The sequence below is a fragment of the Fukomys damarensis genome, unplaced genomic scaffold (genome assembly GCF_012274545.1).
Source record: "Fukomys damarensis isolate Sample0158 unplaced genomic scaffold, DMR_v1.0_HiC HiC_scaffold_11, whole genome shotgun sequence".
NCBI lineage: Eukaryota > Metazoa > Chordata > Mammalia > Rodentia > Bathyergidae > Fukomys > Fukomys damarensis.
The window spans coordinates 27,197,187-27,215,263 of record NW_022900923.1 but is presented as its reverse complement, the minus strand read 5'-3'; the positions used below and the strand labels follow the sequence as shown (position 1 = coordinate 27,215,263).

General features: G+C 38.4%; 1 protein-coding gene across 1 annotated transcript in view; it reads left to right on the top strand.

The window, feature by feature from the left end:
* Positions 1 to 18,077, top strand: part of Niban1 (niban apoptosis regulator 1) — an 86,992-nt gene that overhangs the window by 10,871 nt on the left and 58,044 nt on the right. The window contains exon 5 of the mRNA XM_010631734.2: positions 6,536 to 6,703. The gene's annotated coding sequence lies outside the window, so the exon portion shown is untranslated. The remainder of the gene's footprint in view (positions 1 to 6,535; positions 6,704 to 18,077) is intronic.

Here is an 18,077-nt window from a genome sequence, read left to right as displayed (position 1 = left end):
GGACATTTGACAGTATTTGGAGGCATTTTTGTTGGTCATAATCAGAAGGTGGTTACTATAGACATTCAGTGGGTAGAGTCCAGGGATGCTGCTAAACATTCTACAACAATGGAGAGTTACCAGGCATAAAATACTAGTAATACCAAGCTTAAGAAACCCATGCTCTGGGGACCAATGGAAAATGTAATTTTTCTAATTTAGGTGAACATGGTACCTCTTCTGTTAGTTCACGTTCCATTCAGTAATACCCAAGTCAGTTACTATATTTCTTTCTTTCTTTTTCTTTTTTTAGAAATCTTTATTAAGTTTATTGGTACATTTTAGGTATACAATACAGTTATATTCATCATTGGGATCTTGTACCTTTACATGACTTATATTGGTTCTTATTTTTCCTCATTCCCAGCCCTCCCTTTAGCCCCTCCACCCTTCCCTGTTTACAAAGACATTGTTTCCATGTTTTTCCTTTTCACATATTTTTTATTTCCCCCTTTTTCACCTTTCTCCTACCCCTCCCACTTCCTCTACTCTTTTAGACCTTTTCTTCCTATCACACAATATCAATTATACATTTTGACCCTTATTTACACTTTTACTTATTCAACTCAGAGAAACTATTCGGTATTTACACGTGTGACTTATTAGTTTCACTTAAGAGTATGAGCTCAATGTGCATCCACTTAGCTACAAATATCTCCAGTTTCTCATTCTTTATGTCTGAGTAATACTCCATTTTATTAAAAAAAATCTCTTTTATCCAGTCTCCAGTTGATGGGCAATTGGGCTGTTTCCAAATTTTAGCTATTAAAAACTGTGCTATAAACATGGGTGAGCATATATCAGTGTGGTATGATTCTTTTAACTCTTTTGGGAAGATACCCAGCAGAGGAATAGCTGGATCAAATGGGACTTCTTATCCTAGTTCTTTGAGGTATCTCCACATTGATTTCCACAGTGGTTGCACAAGTCCGCACTCCCACCAGCAATGAAGAAGGGTTCCTATGTCCCCACAACCCTGCCAGCATTTGTTATTGGTTTATTTCTTGATAGTAGCCATTCTAACTGGGGTGAGATGGTGTTGCTTTTATCTACATCTCTCGAATGACCAGTGATATTGAATATTTTTTCCATATATTTATTTGCTGCTTTTACTTCTTTGTCTGAGAAATGTCTGTTCATTTCAGAGGCCCATTTTTGAATTGGGTCTTTATGTCTAGGGGGGTCTGACTTTTTTGAGTTCTTTATATATTCTGTATAGTAGACTTTTAGCTGAGAAACAGCTGGTAAAAATTTTTTCCCACATTGTGGGTTGTCTCTTAGCTCTGCTTGTGATTTCTCTGGCAGTGCAGAAACTTTTAAAAAAGATGAGATCCCAATTGTTGATTCATTGTGCTAGTTCCTGCACTACTGAGGATTTGTTCATAATCCTATGTAAATGTCTTCAAGAGTTCAACCTAACTGATCTTACAACAAGTTTAGTGTTTCTGTTTTAATGTTTATATCGTGGATTAATCCACTTGAATTTTAGTTTCTTGCATGATGGGAGATACAGGTCTAGTTTTAATCTCTGACAAGTTGAAATTCAGTTTTTCCAACACCATTTATTGAAGAGGCTATCTTTCCTCCAGTGAGAGTGTTTGGCTCCTTTGTCAAAGGTGAGGTAGCTGAGTATGTCACGAGTTCGTTCTGCATCTTCTAATCTGTTCCACTGATCCTTGGGTCTGTTTCTTTGCCAGTACCATGCTCTTTTTATCACAGTAGCTTTGTAATATATCACAGTAATTTATCACAGTAGCTTCAAGATGGGGATTGTAATACCATCTGCCATGTCTCTGTTGCCTAGAATTGCTTTTGCTATTCTAGTTCTCTTCTGATTCCAAATGTATTTTTAGATTGTTTTCTCTAGTTCTGTGAAATATACTGTTGGGATTTCAATAGGGATTGCATTAAATCTGTATAACAGTTTTGGAAGTACGGCCATTTTCACTATATTGATTCTTCCTACCCGGGAACAAGGAACATCTTTCCATTTTCTTATATCCTCTTCAATCTCTTTTTTCAGAGTGTTGTAGTTCTCAATGTAGAGGTCTTTTGTTTTTCTTTATTTCCTAGATATTTCATTTTTTTGGATGCTACTGTGAAAGGGATTGTTTCCCTGATTTCACTTTCAGTGAGTCTGTTATTTGTGTACAAGAAGGCTATTGGTTTTTGAGTATTTACCTTGTATCCAGCTTCTTTACTGAATCTGTCAATTACGTCTAGAACTCTTTTGGCAGAGTTTTTTGGGTCTTCTATGATAGGGTTTTGCCATGTAGTCCTGGCTGGCCTTGAACTCACTAAGTAGCCTGGGATGGCCTTGAATTTGAGGCAGTCCTCCTTCCTCAGCCTCCTGAGTGCTGGGATTAACAGGCAAGTGCTAACACACCTGGCACAATACTATGTTTCTGACACATGAAAAATTTGCTATTGGTCAAGTATCTGGAAGCTTCTGGAATATATTTTGGGCTTTGATATTACCATCTAGGGCAGTAGAAATAAACTGGCAGGGCTCAGTCTGTGAAATGTACAATCTAATTTTTCAGTAGACGGGCCTGGACCTGTCAGGAATTATTATTTTTATTATTCTAATTTTAGGGTGATGTTCAATAAAATATCCTACAGTTACAAAAAAACTTTAAATAAATATCACAGTAACTGATAGCTACTGTATAGAAACATTGTATTAATTAATCTGTCTATAAATATACCTGAGTGTTGTCTTGGAAAGAGCACTGGTTGAAGAGTTAGGAGACTGGATTTTCATCCAATTCTAGATCTGCCACCTACCAAATGTTTTACACTAGCAGGGTGTAGAACCCTTTAGTTTGTTTCTCCAATTCCAAAGTGGGGCTTTGAACTTGAGAGTCTAGAAGTATCTTTCTAGCTCTACTCTTCTTTGATTCTTTTTAACTCTGCTTTTAAAATATAGAGAGTGGCCAGGAATTTAGCTTAGTGGTTCTACTGCTTGCCTCACAAGCACAAGGTGCTGAGTTCAATCCCCAGTACCATAAATAAATAAATAAATAAATAAATAAATAAATAAATAAATAAATAAATAAATAAAATATAGAGAAAAAGATAGATAATGTTTAGACTAAATCAGGAAAGTTATAGAAATTCATGAACTGTGGATGATGTAATAACTACTTCTGGCTTTGTATAAATTACACCATTCAATAATTAGTCTCTTGAGGAAAGTCCTGGTTCTTATTAATGGGAAAAATCATCCATTAGAATTTATGGGAAAAAATAGAATCATTTCATCAAATTTTTTTAGTCTAGAATATTTAGCATGGTGTTCTTAGTAATATAATTATAGGATTAGTATGTGGATCACAAACCTAAATTAACAAATTATTTCTAAGTAATTCAGGCTAAAACATTTTATGAGTACTCTTCATATTATTATGTTTTATATTTTCTTGCAACACCTGTTTATGTGCCTCCTTGGCTGGGAATTGCATCTTGAAATTGGGATCACCAACATGTTGACTCTTGAGAATCTCCCCAGGACTTTCCAACCAAACCTATCAGAATAGACAGTACCTTTATTGATTTGTTGATGAAATCATATCAGAAGAATGAAAAGACATAAAAGACACAAGGCTTGTGTGACTAGTGCCAGTTAGCCCAGGGCTTCAAATTGGGGCATTTTGATGACTATTTTTATTGTGTGGTGTGGCCTTCAGAGTTGTAAAAATAGAATATTCTACAGTAGATCATTTGTGATGCCTTTATAACTCAGCTCAGAAAATATGCAGACTAATGGCATCTGGAAAATTGTTGCAAAAGGTTAAGAGATAAATAGAGGCTAATAGGAATGCATTTTATGGGTCTTACTGAATCTCTTAAATGCAAACTTTCAAGTGTTTGTACAAAATTGTGACATCTTGGAAAGGGCACTGAGGATTGTTTCACAAAACCATGGTAGTCAAGTGCACTTGTTGTGAGATACTGTTTCTACCGGAAAGAATAAATTTAGGCACGACAAAAATGGGAGACTTTAACCTTGTTTGAGAGAAGGCACTAGAAGTTTATGAATAAACATGTGTTCTTTACAGAGTGTTCTACCAAGTTGTATCAGAAGTGCTGGTTTACTAAAGTTGTTCACTTGTTTGGAATTTTATTAGTTAGAATCTGTTTTACTGTACCCAACAAAAAATTCCAGTTAAATAAATAAGGTCTTATGATCTCACAAAAATATTTCAGTATTTGTCTGGGGTGGGTGTGGCAGGTCCACAAATTTATCAGAGACATAGGGTCTCTCTAGTTTTCTCCTTCTGCCTTCTACGTTGTAGTTTGGTACTGGGGATCAAACTCGGGTCTTTGTGTTTGCGAGGCAGGCGGTGGAACTTCTGAGCTAAATCCCCAGCCCTGCGTTGTAGTTCTTATCAGAACAAAGCGTAGCTGCTAGAGCTCTAGCCATAGCTTTCTCATTCCGGATAGAAGGAGGAAAGGTATCTTTTTGGATATTCCCAGTTTTCATGTGCCACTTTGTTTTGCCTCTTTCTGACCAGAACTTAGTAGCTGTGGGCTACCAAACTACAAGGGAAGCTGGAAACGTGAGCACCGTTTTTGATGTGCATTCACTTGGCCAAGTAAAAATCGTGGGTTTTATTACTCAGAAAGAAGGGCAGAAGAGATCTTTGTTTTAACTTGTGGTTTCTAAAACATTCAGCCATGAATTCCTTCGTTCCTTCGTACTGTGATTCATTCTTCTGTTGTGATGTGCTGGGCACTGGGCTAGGCACCAGTGGGCCACAGCTGTGCCCCCAGCATGTTTTCACTCTGTTGCCTTCACATTCCAGGATAGTGAAACCTATGCCCCCCCCAAATCTATTTTTCAGTACATGTTTACAGTACGTAATGTTTACATTCCTAGTGAGGAGTTAGTACAAGTACATAGCATATCTTTATTCCTCCTCACATCCCTTCCCGCTCCCCTCATTACATAAGTAGCTGACTTCATTCTGGAGCCTCCCTTATTGGTTGTGATCCATTTCTGGGTGTGCCAGTGCCTTCGCTAATCTCTTAGAGATCCTGCTGTCCTTCCTTTCCCCGTGATTGGTGCCCATTCTGTAGGGAGCACAGAACTGACTTTTCCTTCTGTGTGTTCTTTGCGACTCTGGAAAGAAGCATTTTTAACCAAGTGCAATATCATGTCATAGGAATGCATGAAGGGAATAATGTTGAGGTCAGGGTTCTGAATAGTAGTGTGGCTTAACATGTTTCTTGAGATTGATTTTGAGGGAAGTGTCTCACTCCCCCATGCCGAGGTTTGAACCTAAGGTCTTACACATGTTAGGCAAGTACTCTGCCCCACTCACCTACCCTCCCCAGCCCAAACATCTTGTGTTTTTAGGGCTTCTGAATTTTCCGACGTTTCATTCACATCTATTCACTCAACATGCTGCAGGGCACAGTCTCCTTGGTGCCATGACTGTGCTATGGGCTGAGGGTATGAGGACATGTGAGACGCAGCTTCCAGGAGGGGACCCATGAGAATCAGTGGGGGAGCTCATCTCACTCTCCAGCCCCACCTCCCCACCCTGGATTTGGGTGCAAGTGCTTTAGGGGAACCACACAGGGAGTGCCTAACTCTCTGGTGGGAGAGCAGGTAGCAGAAAAGACATCATAGAGGAGGTCACATCTGAACTGAATTTTGAAAGATGAAAGGGAATTTTCTAGGGCAAGCATGATGGAAAAGAAGGGAAGAAAGGTGAGACAGACTGCAGGAACTATATAAAAACTTATAGGGTGTCTGGGCCATTCCGTGAGAGGGTATAGATGAGGTTGGAGGGGAAGCCAGCATGGAACAGGAAAACCACCAGCACTTGACAGAGAAGCAGCAGCAGAAGCAATAAGATGACAAAGGGGAAACCACTTTTTTAAAGCGTGAAGGAAACAAGGTGAGAGATATACCTGGAAGTTGAAGGACAAGAAATTTTTTTCAAAAGAAGGGGTCGTTAGCAGCTACAGATGTTGTAGATCAGATCAGATCGAATATCTGGGTAATGAAGAAGCTATGGGCTCACAGTCAGGATGCACGAGTGACCTCAGCCATTCGGTTCAGGAGCTGGCGGAGCAAGAATCAGTAGATGGGAATTGGCGCAGACGCCAGGTGCTGTTTGGCAGTGAGATGGGTTGGGTGGAGACTTGGGAAGTGGGTCCTGTGGAGAGAGTGGAGCGAGTGTGTGCAGTTGGGCAGGGGTACACAAGGGCCCACACAGGATCAGTGGGTAGAGGGAGCTCTGCCTGCAGGTATTTGCAGCAGGAGGGAGTTGAGAAAGATTGTGTCAGATGGCGCTGACTGTCCCTGTGGAGAAGGAGGTGGGAGTGAGGTGAGGGAGCTGGTGGAGGTGTGGAGAGGGGCCTGAACTCGCATTTTTCTCTAACAGATTTCCTCCATGGTCTGCCCTCATAGCTAGCTGGAAATAAGTATTTGAAATAAAAGACTCCTGTTTTAAAATGATTTGCTTTTCCACGCTTTCCTCAGCTTCCAGTGAGAAGGAGAACGCTCAGCCTTTTGTGGCCTTGCCAAAGGCCTTCCCGGTGTACCTGTGGCAGCCCTTCCTGAGACACGGCTACTTCTGCTTCCATGAGGCTGCTGACCAGAAGAAGTTCAGCACGCTCCTGAGTGACTGCGTCAGACACCTGAACCACGGTAGGGCACCGCTTTGCTGAGTTGTCCCGGTCAGTCACCTGTACCAACAATTTGTAGAAAGAGCTTTCATGGTGCTGGTCCCAGGGGAGGAGAGGAAAACTGAGTGAAACAAAAGTTTAGTCAGGCCTGGAACATCTCATGGAGCCCACACGTGAGCAGGTGTGGCTCTGCGTTCAGACCGCTCTGCATTTATGTGTAATTTCTCTTCCTCCTTATTCCTAATGTTTTTAATGTAAATGCCAGCAATAATGTACCAGTTGTTTATTTCCACCTTTATTTCTGAATGGCAGTCACTTAAGACAATTGGCATAGCTCATTGTAATTTAATATTTGTTTCCCAATTAGCGGCTGTGTTAGTCCTCCATCACTGTAACAAATACCTGAGATAATCAACTAGTAGAGAGAAAAGACTTACTTTGACAGGAGGTTTCACTCCATGATTTGTTGTTGCCATTGCTTTTGGGCCTGTGACAAGGCAGCACGTGTTGGCAGGAGCACAAATGGGAGCAAAGCTTTCTATCTTATGGCTGGGAGCAAGAGAGAGAGGAGTGGGCAGGGTCTCACAAATCCCTGATCACTTAAGCGCTTCTTATCTCTTAAAGCTTCCAACACCTCCCAGGAGACCCAAGCCACCAAGCTGGGGGCCAAGCCTTTAATAAATGGGCCTGTGGGGCACACTCATCAAAGCTATAGTTGTCAAAATTTGAAGGCTGCTGAGCCACTGAAAGAACTTCATTAAAACACAGATGTTTCGGCTTCATCCTGAGATGTTCCAATTTTCTGGGTCTGTGATGGCCCCTGTGATGCTTTTCTAACAAACTGCTAAGAGATGCAGAAGCTAGGGGTCCATGTCCCCACCCCCACCCCAGGAGTGGTGTTGCTTCAGACCGCTTTGCCAATAGGTACAGATTTAGATCCTATTATATTTGCAATAAAAGAGTCTTTTCATTCCAATATGTGGTGTTTTTGACATTTCAGTGTGAATGCTGGATTTTCTGAACTCCATAAAAATATCAGTTACAGATAACTGAATTCTGTGTTCTTTGGCAGCTGGAAAGGTAGCCTGTAAAATACCATTGAAGGCTTTTTCTCTGCCAACCTTTATATGAGTGTTAGGTGCAGAGTAATGAAGCATCAAAGTTCCTGTCTCTGGGAGTCTGAATTCAAACAGGGAGGAGAGATAAAAATACCTAAAAAATTATAATCTTATAGTTATTAAAGATCATGTCTTAAAGATTGACTGGCTAGTGAAGGAGGAGGTATAGGTGGTACCAACTTGGCAGTGGTTCAACTTAAGATTTTTCTAGTTTATAATTATGCGAAAGTAACACACATCTGGGCGAGTGCCACGATAATCTCTTTCCATGCTGGACAGGGCAGCTGGCCACACGATTGTGTGAATGAGCAACCAATGCTTTGCTGGGTACTGTGTTGCTGGAGTTTTATTTGGTACTGTATTTTTGTGGTTTTCCATCTCATCATGTCTACAAAATGCCCATCTCTGTATGCATATGAGATATTCAATACTTGATTATAAAACAGGGTTTGTGTTTGATGCCTTTGTCCAACTGTCAGCTAATGCAAGTGTTCTGAGCACATTTCAGAGGGGCTAGGCTAAACTATGATGAGTAATAGGTTAGATATATTTTTGACTTATAGTTTCAACTTATGATGGATTTATTAACCAATGGTGATTCAAGGACCTGAACAGGACTTTAAGTTTGTCCACGAAGATATCTTTGAGTAATTGACATTTGAGCTGAGTCACCTCACCCAAGTTCCTTTATTTCCTACTCTGACTAACTTTACAGTCCTCTGGTTTTCAAGTTCAGATGTTTCCCCAAGACTGTCAGCCCTACAGAGTGACAGTCACTGGGGATGAACTCAGTCAGTTCTTGGTTTTAACTTGTATGTCAATAGGAGGTGAATGGAAAAAGATAATGTCACTCCACTCCATTTTGTTATGGTAACTCTGAGTAACAGTGATCATAATATTGACTCTTAACTTATTAAAGACATTAGAAGAATGACAGCCTTATTAATATCTTGCCTTGTGGTTTTGATGTTTTAGAGACAAAGAATTACCCAGCACTGCTTACTGCATCTGGCTCATTTTTCAGTACACTAAGATCCTCCATGTTTAGGGCCTTGGTCTAGTATGAACTTGCAGTTGGCAGTAAACACAAGAAGCACGAAGTTTTACTGAACAGAGAATGTTCTTTGTCCAGCCAAATGGGACTTGCTGCATTTCCTTTTCCATGTACATAATAGGAATTTCTCTGGGGAGTTTTTGGATTATGTAGCCTGTGTTTAGACACCATTTATGGAAGATTTCACTTGAATCAAAACCCAAGTCTGATCTCCAGTATGTCATCAAAGGCATGAAGATAATTCAGTTAGTAATGTTATCCTGTTTCAGTGACACATTCTTCTGTGCCGAAACCACTTGTTCCCGAGGCTCTATGCAGACAGCTTGGCATAACTTCCATAGCTGTAGTCAGAACCATAGATCATCATAAAATTACGGGAACAGTCCGTGGCTGACATGGGCCAGAGAACTTAGGGGTCTTTTCCCCCTTCTCACCTCTTCTGCTGTTTTGATAGCACAGTATATCAACTGTGTTTACTGATATTTGGTGTGTAGCTGATAGTCATCATATGATGTTAAAGGAACCAGTAGGAGGTGTTCAAAGGTGGCCATTTAGCCATTTTTTCCCATACTTAGTAGAAGAGTTTAGAAATAGAGGTAGAATTATGACTGGGGTAAGGGCCAGAAACCAAAAGCGATTCAGGGAGTCTGTTGCCTTCCTCCCCAGGGCAAGTAGAAGGGCTTCAGTCTGCTGTTGTCATTGCTCCACGGACTCTCAGGCAGCCAAGTATCTCTGCAGAGAACCGGGTCCTAGACATCTGAGCATCTGGTGCTGGATCACAGCTGATCCCACTTGGGATTCCGAACATGTATCCCCTTCTGCTCAATGCGGCTGCAGTCCAGCCCACATGCCCCCAGGGATTTTGGATCCAAATTGGTCTAGATGTCCACGTCCATTCATTCTGAATTCAGAGACACTTGTTTGTCTTCATGGGGTGAATGTGTTTCTCTTTGACATTGACATAGAACCTGAGTATAGCCTGTTTTGGACAAGGCTAACTGAAGATAGGTGAAAACAAGTAGAGGGCTCTGTGCACCTCCTTTAAGAGAGAGTACAGCCTTTAGGTGCCTCAAAGATTATTTATACTGCTAAGGAACATAGAGAAGAGTGTAGGGAGCAGTGGTGCACATGTGTACTTTGTTTTGGTTGGTTTTGAACTTCTTTGCTGAGCAGGCATTAGAAAACCTTCCAAAGTTAGTCTTTAGCAGAACATCTTACTCCAGTTTGCTGTATGAAAAATTAAGCCCTTTGCATGATGTGTGCCTAGAGCGGCTATTGCTATCCCCCTGTTTTGGAATCCCACAGCAATTTCCTGTCCCTCACCAGGGAAGTCCCTGAATGTCAGCTGCCACAAAATGGTTTTGCATAAATCCAAAATTCAGTCCTTATTCTTCAGACTTTTAGTTTGAAAAATGTGGTTATTGTAGTTATAGGAACACAGTTAAAAACTTCTAAAATATATAGTGGGCAGAACATATGGAACAATAACCATTATCAGTGCAAGTTTGCTCTTTGGGCTCAGGATAATTATTCCCTGATATGTGAATTTATAGGAAAGGGAAAAAAGTGTTGGGCAGGAAGAATAGGACATGTAAGATCTAGGAAGAAAGACAGAGCATGGACCATTAGAGGAATTGAAAGAACTTTATGTTACTCTTACTTAAGAAAGAGTTGCCGAGTGAAGATGGGAAGATGGGCAGGATTCAGGCTCTAAAATGCTGTAAGAATTTGGATGTCAGAATGTGGTGGTGCAGGCCTGTAATCCCAGCACTGTAGGAGATTGAGGCAGGAAGATTGCAAATTTGAGCACAGTTTGGGCAACTCAAGAAAACACTGTCTCAAAATTTAAAAATATTTTTTTAAAAAAGGCTTAAGGATAGCTCTGGGTTCAAACAACAGTACCAAAAAAAAAAAAAAGAATTTGGGCTGTCTTACTGTCTTACTTTTCTCTACTTGTCTTATTGCTGAGACAAAACTCAACCCCAACAAGTTTAAAGGAAGAATGGTTAATTTAGGTCACAGTTTGAAGACCTCTCAGTCAGTAGTTATTGGATCCAGGGCAGGGTGGCAGACAGGCATCACAGAGGAGAAATAGTTCAGGGTGGAGAGAAGGCAGTGAAGCAGCAAAGTAGTGAAGATGGAGCAGCAGCAGCCCGCCTCTTCCTGTTATCCCTTCCAGGGCACTGGCCCTTTGGGTGGTAACACCTACACCCAGGGTAGGCTTTCCTATTATCCATGCCCAGAACTATGCCAGACCAATCAGTGGACTAATTCAGTCACTGCACTCTCTTAATGCCAGCAGCACACACCCTAGATCCAGCCACCTCTGCACAGCCCCACCCATGACTGAATGAGACTCTAGGTGGGACATTTAGATGCAAGCCATAACAGGGAATTTATTCTAACACAATGGGAAATCACTGAAGAATTTTAAGTAGACAAGGGACCTGGTCAGATACTCACTTCAGAAAGGTCACAGTGACTGCAGTGTATACAGAGAGTAGATGATGGGTGCCATGCCGAGGTACCAACGGGCCACTCGGGAAGCTGTGTCAGGCAGCAGGTGGTGGTAGCCTACACCAGAGAGGATGCATGGGTGAGTGAAGGAACTAAGCAGTATAGCTTCATTGTTAACCTACAGGACTAGGGGACTAGATGAGGTGGATGGTAGAAGGCAGACATCACTGCATGAATGGTAATGTTTCAGAGAAGCTAGAACACTGGCAAAGCTGTGTTCAGGCAGCTGTGCTAGCCCAAAGGACAGCAGCAATGCCACTAAATAAGTGCTGATTTTCATACTGCCATGAACACTGAGGAAGAAGGGACAGTATAATATTTATGAATCATGAGGGCAATAGGCTGCAAAAATATAGAGGAACCCAGACAATTCTGACAAAAAGATCACAGTGATACAAAGATACTCTGCAAAACCTCTGCAGATAGTTCAGTCACCTGTGACAATCCAAGGGTGCTTGGAATGGGGTGAGTCAGGCTGCATATAGAGCTATAACAGTGATTACATTTTAGAACTGGTTATGCTATCAGTGTTGTATGCCTTGAGCTCCTATCTCAAATTACTGTGTGAAATCAAATGCCTTTATTAGATTTGACTTTGACACTTGTACATTTTGGATATTCAATAAGTGCTGCTGAATTATAATGAATTTTAGTACAGAAAAAGACCTTACAACTCAAATCAGATGAAGTGAATTCTTTTTGGCGTGTTTATGTAAATATGATGCTTTATGTTCTCTTGCACTCAGCAGCAGATCTCAGATCTATTTTCACCAACTTAATTCTATTCCGAGCCCATTATTACTATGAAGCAGGTTCTTTGCTTGAGGGAGTATCTGATGTGGGAATCAATCAATTCTAACTGAAAATGTGTTATGAATTTTATTTTGTAGTACATGAAAATATACTTTGGAGTTTTGTAGCACATGTTTGTATTATGGACAACACACGAATTGGAAAATTCTAACCCATCTTTAGGTTTTTCTGAACACTTTACCCCAAATGAGTAAGGTTTGGAGATAGCTAAATAAAAATAAAATTTTGTAAATATCTCTTTGAATGGTTTTACTTATAAAAAATTCTGTAGTGTACTTTTGCAATGCATAAAAATCTTTATGCACTTCCAATAAAATGCCTTGGTATTTCTATTTAATGAAAACTAGATAAGAATTTTGTTTTAGTAGAACAGTCCCAAGTAAGATGATTTAAAATGATTCCCTGCTCGGACTACATTCTCTTCTGGATTTTAGACTCTACTCTTTGTGTTATGTAATTAATATTGTACAATTATAAATATTTCTCTTTGTTACTTTGTGAGTTTGTGGTTTCCTCTTAAAAAATATTCACTCCCTTCTTCCTGTCCCTGGCTTGTTATTCATAAGATTCCAAATCTGAGCTCACCTATTGCATCCCCTTTAAGAGTTTATTTATGATAAGGCTTGAATAGGTCACAGCTAAAGTTAGTAGAAGAGGGCCAAATGTCCTGGTATCTGATCCTTGACATATATTTTAGTTATACATATCATGTTAATTCTCAGCCTTATCTTATAAAACATTCACCTCTTGGCCATTTTAAACACGCATCTTTTAAATTAAACTATTCTTCTAATACATTTGCATAATCTAGAGTAAAGCTATTCATTCAAGCTCATCTGAAACTTAAATGTATCCATTTCTTGGAAAGTAAGTAGTCCTATCGAAGCTTACCTTGTTGTTTTGTCCATCAGCTAAACAGAACTGTATCTTTTGGTTAGATGTGCTCTAAAGATAATGTATTTGGTAGTGTAGACTGTTTACTGTTTAAATTTTATGTGGTCTAAAATGGAAACTATTTATGACTTTGTACAGTTTAAAGCAAAACTTTGCCCAGTTTGTGAGCATATGGGTTGGAATATGTTAAATGTAAGGGATCTAAAACATGCTTTCATATTATTTATACTTCTGATTCTACTTAAACTACCTGAAGTTTTCAAAGCAATCTAAGACTTGGAACTAGACAAATAGGTCTCTGTCAGGGATGAGAAAATATAGGACTGATTTCTCTCAGCCATTCAAGTTTTATTGCTGCCAGTACATCTGTAGTCTTGGATGATTGTTGCTTAAAACTGTGTTGCCATGGATACATTCACATGTTTTTTTTTTAGTCTGTTGAACTTGTGGTATAGTTTCAGTGAGACCACTGAAACTCACTCCCTCTACCACTTTAGCTGAACCAGAGTTAGCTGGTGAAGACTTAGAAATTATGTTTTTGTAATGGTTAAAGGATAACAAATTGGAACAATAGTAAAAAAAGACTAAAGAAGCAGATAATTAAAATTAATTAATTCAAGTAAAAATCTTTTTTATCTGTGCCATTTAGATTGGGTAGATTCCAAAATCACTGGACAGTTTTTTGATATTATTATAATTGACTGTGACAAACTTTGAATAACTTTCAAGTTTTTTTTGTATTTTACTTATAGCTGTGGTGTATTGAGATTCAAACATTACAATGACAGAGCAAATGTGATGATTGTTTTAATATGTGGTGAATAATCAGCATTATGAAAGGACCCTATTTAGCATATCACTCTGGATTTCTTTTAAAACTAATATCAAGAAGAGTTTGGAGAAAGTTTTCTCATGTTGGGAAACGATGAGCTACCATTACTCCTCTACACTCTGAACAAATTTAAGAGAGTGGGAGATGGCAGAGAACTGTTCACCCTATCAGTTGTTTTGAGTTCTGAAAGTTAAACATTACATAGAATTGTTTATGACATATTTAGAGAGCATAAGGAGCATTACTTTTACCTCTGAATTTATCTTAATGAATTTTTCCTTGATCCTGTTACTTATTTTCCCTTTGAGAGAATGCCGTTCTGGATTTTTCTGTTTTGCTTTTCTTTGCAACTTTATCACATATACTGAATCACTTCCATATTCTAAAACTACATGTATGGAATTTTACCATGACTTCTTTTCCCAATATTATGTTACAGTGATTCATTATATGCCTGTAGCTGCAATCCATTGATTTTTTTCAGTTCTAAATATATTCCAACATGCTGATGTACCATCATTTCTAGTACTCATTTTAATTTTGATAGGAATCTGGGCTATTTACATTAGTTAATTCTAACAGTGCCATTGTAGACACTTTCTGTTTGTTGCTGGATTATAGAAATTTGATTTTTGACATGGTTTCTAGTATCTTAAATGTTAATAAATGTTAGTGAGTGTCTTTGGCATGCAACTTACCAATTTCTCAGTGACATTTTAAGGTATTGCTATTAAGGTTATTTTTGGTTTATAAAATGGATTAGGTAGTGTTTCCTGCTCCTCATTTTAAATAATCTGGAATAGTTTGTGTAGTTATTTATATCTTTAATATCTGGTTGACCTAGCCTGTAAAGTCATCTTAATTTGTTTGGTGTTCTTTTGAGGGAAGAGTTAAGCTAGTGATGTAAAATTTGAAATTGTTATAGAATTCCTTTTAAGTCATTTGTAGTAGGTACAGTTTTCTACATATTTGCTCATTTTTATGTTTTATGCATAAAGTTATGCATAATAACCTTTTACTTTCTATGGATATATTCATAATGCCACCTTTATTCTCTGTAGTGGTTTCCCTCCTTATTTCCAATTCATTTGCACCTCCTTTCTTTTTTCTTGGTCAGTATTACTAGAAATTTGTTGATTTTATCAACTTTTAAAAAAATGAATTTGGACTTTGTTTTGTTGTTGTTGTTCTTTGTTTTTTGTGTTTTTTTTTTTTGGTTTTTTTTGAGGCAGAGTCTCACTACACAGTTGAGTCTGACCTGGAACTCACTATGTAGCCCAGGCTACATAGTCTCAAACTCACAGTGATCCTCCCGCCTCAGCCTCCCAAGTGCTGGGATTACAGGCATACGCCACCACGCCCAGTTTGAATTTGGACTTTGTAGATCATTTCTTTTCTGTCTTTCTTTTTTTTATGCTGGGGATCAAACTCAGGACCTTGCACTTATGAGGCAGGAGGTGGAGCCACTGAACTAAATCCCCAGACCAATCATTTATTTTCTATTATGTTAATTTGTGATTTTTTTTTTTTAACTGACTTTCTTTTACTTCCTTGGGCCTTATTTTTCTGGTTTGTTTTCCGATTTCTTCGGGTAGATGCTTACTGAGCTCACTGTGATTGTCATAAATGATTGCAAATTCTTTGACACTCTTTTAGAAGTGGAGGCTAATCTTCCTCTTCTTGAATGTGAGCCAAAGTGACTTACTTCTCTTGAACAGAATGTGGCACAAGTGATGGCATGTGATTTCCAAAGATGGGTCACAGAAAATATAGCTCCCCCTGCCTTTCTCTGTCTGAGGTCACTTACTGGGGAGAGACTTTCTGTCATCATGGTGGAATATACAAGCAGGCCCCTGAGTAGGCCCATGTGGAGAGGAACCTGAGTCCTCCTGCCAACAGCCAGCCACCAACCATGTGAGTCACCTACCTCAGAAGTCTTCACATGGTGGCAGCTTTGTCCAACATGTGGCTGCAACCTCATGAGCGACCCCAAGCCACAACCACCCAGCCAAGCTGCCTTCCAATTCCTAAACTGCAACAACTATGAGAGAGAATAAATATTTGCTGTCACTTAAGCAACATGTGGTAACCTGTTTTACAGTATTGGAAAATTCAAATAGTCATTAATCATCGATCTTTCTTCTACTCTAATGTAAGCATTGAAATGCTACAAATTTCACTCTACATACTGTTTTAGATGAATCCCACATTTAGATATTTAAATATTCAGATTTAAGTATTTTCTAATTTCTATTATTTCTTTAACTTATGTGTTACTTAGAATTGTGCTTCTTAAATCTGAAATACACTTGCTTCTTGTGTTATATCCCTGTATGTGGTTGATTCTTGTAAAAGCTCATGGGTTGGAAACAATATATATTCTATAGCCCTATAAGCCCATTAGCTCAAGTGTGCTGGTGGTGTTCAAACCTGTATCTTAGCAATAATATGATAATATGATAAATATATAATATACAATATGAATATAAATATAATATATTATATTATATTATATATTATATTATGAATATAATATAATATAAATATATAATATGAAACTATGATAAAATTATCAATAACTGAGAGTGGTACGTTCAAATCCACCACTATGATGGTAGATTTATTTTATTGTTTGTATTTCTATTGTTGAATTATATATTCGAAGTTATATGTATTTTATATAATCTATTGATAATACATGTTTAGAATCATTCTATCTTCCTAGTGACCTGAATCTTTTATCATCATAAAATGACCCATATTATATATATTAATGCTATTTGCCTTAAATTTATTTTGTCTGATACAATAAGCCAACTTTTTAAAAAGTATTACACAGAACATTTATTTAATGAAAACATCTGATAGTCTTTTAGATGGACCATTCAGTTTTGTTTATTTCTGTTAAAATAACTCATTTTTAATTTTAAATCTACTGTCCTTATTTTGTGTTTCTACATAGCTCATTTTTCTATTTTCTTTATGTCTGGCTTTCTACACCATTATTGCTGTATAATAGAAATATGCATGTTCTGTTAATGGTTACCCTAGAAATTTTAGTGTGCAGAATTTAGCTTAAAAAGCCCTAAAATAATTAACATCCTTAAGTTTCCTCCAAAGAATACAGAAAATCTAGAGTACTTTAACTCCATCAGCATTCCTCTTCACTTATAGGTTGCCATGGACTTGAATTTTAATTATAATTTTTTGTCTTACCCTCCAAATATATTGTTTTTGCTATTTTATACAATTTAATGTTAACCTATTTCTACCCTGTCCTCTTAGATGCTGTTACTTGGATCTGTAAACTAAGCTCACCAAAGACAGATTAAGGGGAGGAAAGTCTACAAATTTAATTTATTGTTAATATTTTTCCATGGCACATGGACTTTGCAGAAAACCCCAAAGAAGCAGTCAGATTTGGGGGTTTACCTACCAAAGGGTGATAAATTATTAAAAAGTGACCTTAAAAAAAAGGAGAGTTGGGGGAAAAAAGGAGAATTGGGCTTCTAGAAGAGCTAAATTGTTGGAAAATGACTAGGAAATATGTCAGGAATCTAATGGAAGGTAAGGGCTTTTAGAATGCATGTTTATGCATACACATCTTGGCAATGACTCCTAGTCTCTGGTGTAAGACTGTCCTCTTCTTCCTAGTTCCAGGAGAGCACCTTTCTCATGGAAAATTTATGCACTGCTTGTAGACAGAAAGGAGAAGGACAGAGAGCCCTTCTTGCATCTGCTGTTTCTCAGTTGCTTTCACCTCAAAACAATCACTATGCAAACGAACAAAATTTGGGATAGCATATTCAGAGCCTCTTCAATATTTGCTCGTAACTTTTGCACCTCAGACTTTTCATCTGGGAACATTCTCCTCCTACCTGAAGGACAGCTTTGTAGGTTTTTAAATATTTGACTTTGTTCAAGGTTTGCTTTCTCAGTTTTTGTTTATCTTAAAGTGTCTTTATCTCATCCTTGCTCCTTTGTTTTTCTCCTGGTGCTAGGGATTGAACCCATATATGCTGAGCATTTTCTCTACAATCGAGCTACATTCCCAGTCCTACGTCCTTCTCTTTAAAGATGTATTCACTGAGAATAACATTTTGGAGTGGCAGGGTTTTTTTTTTTTTTTTTCTATCATCACACTGAATACTTTATTTCATGATTATCT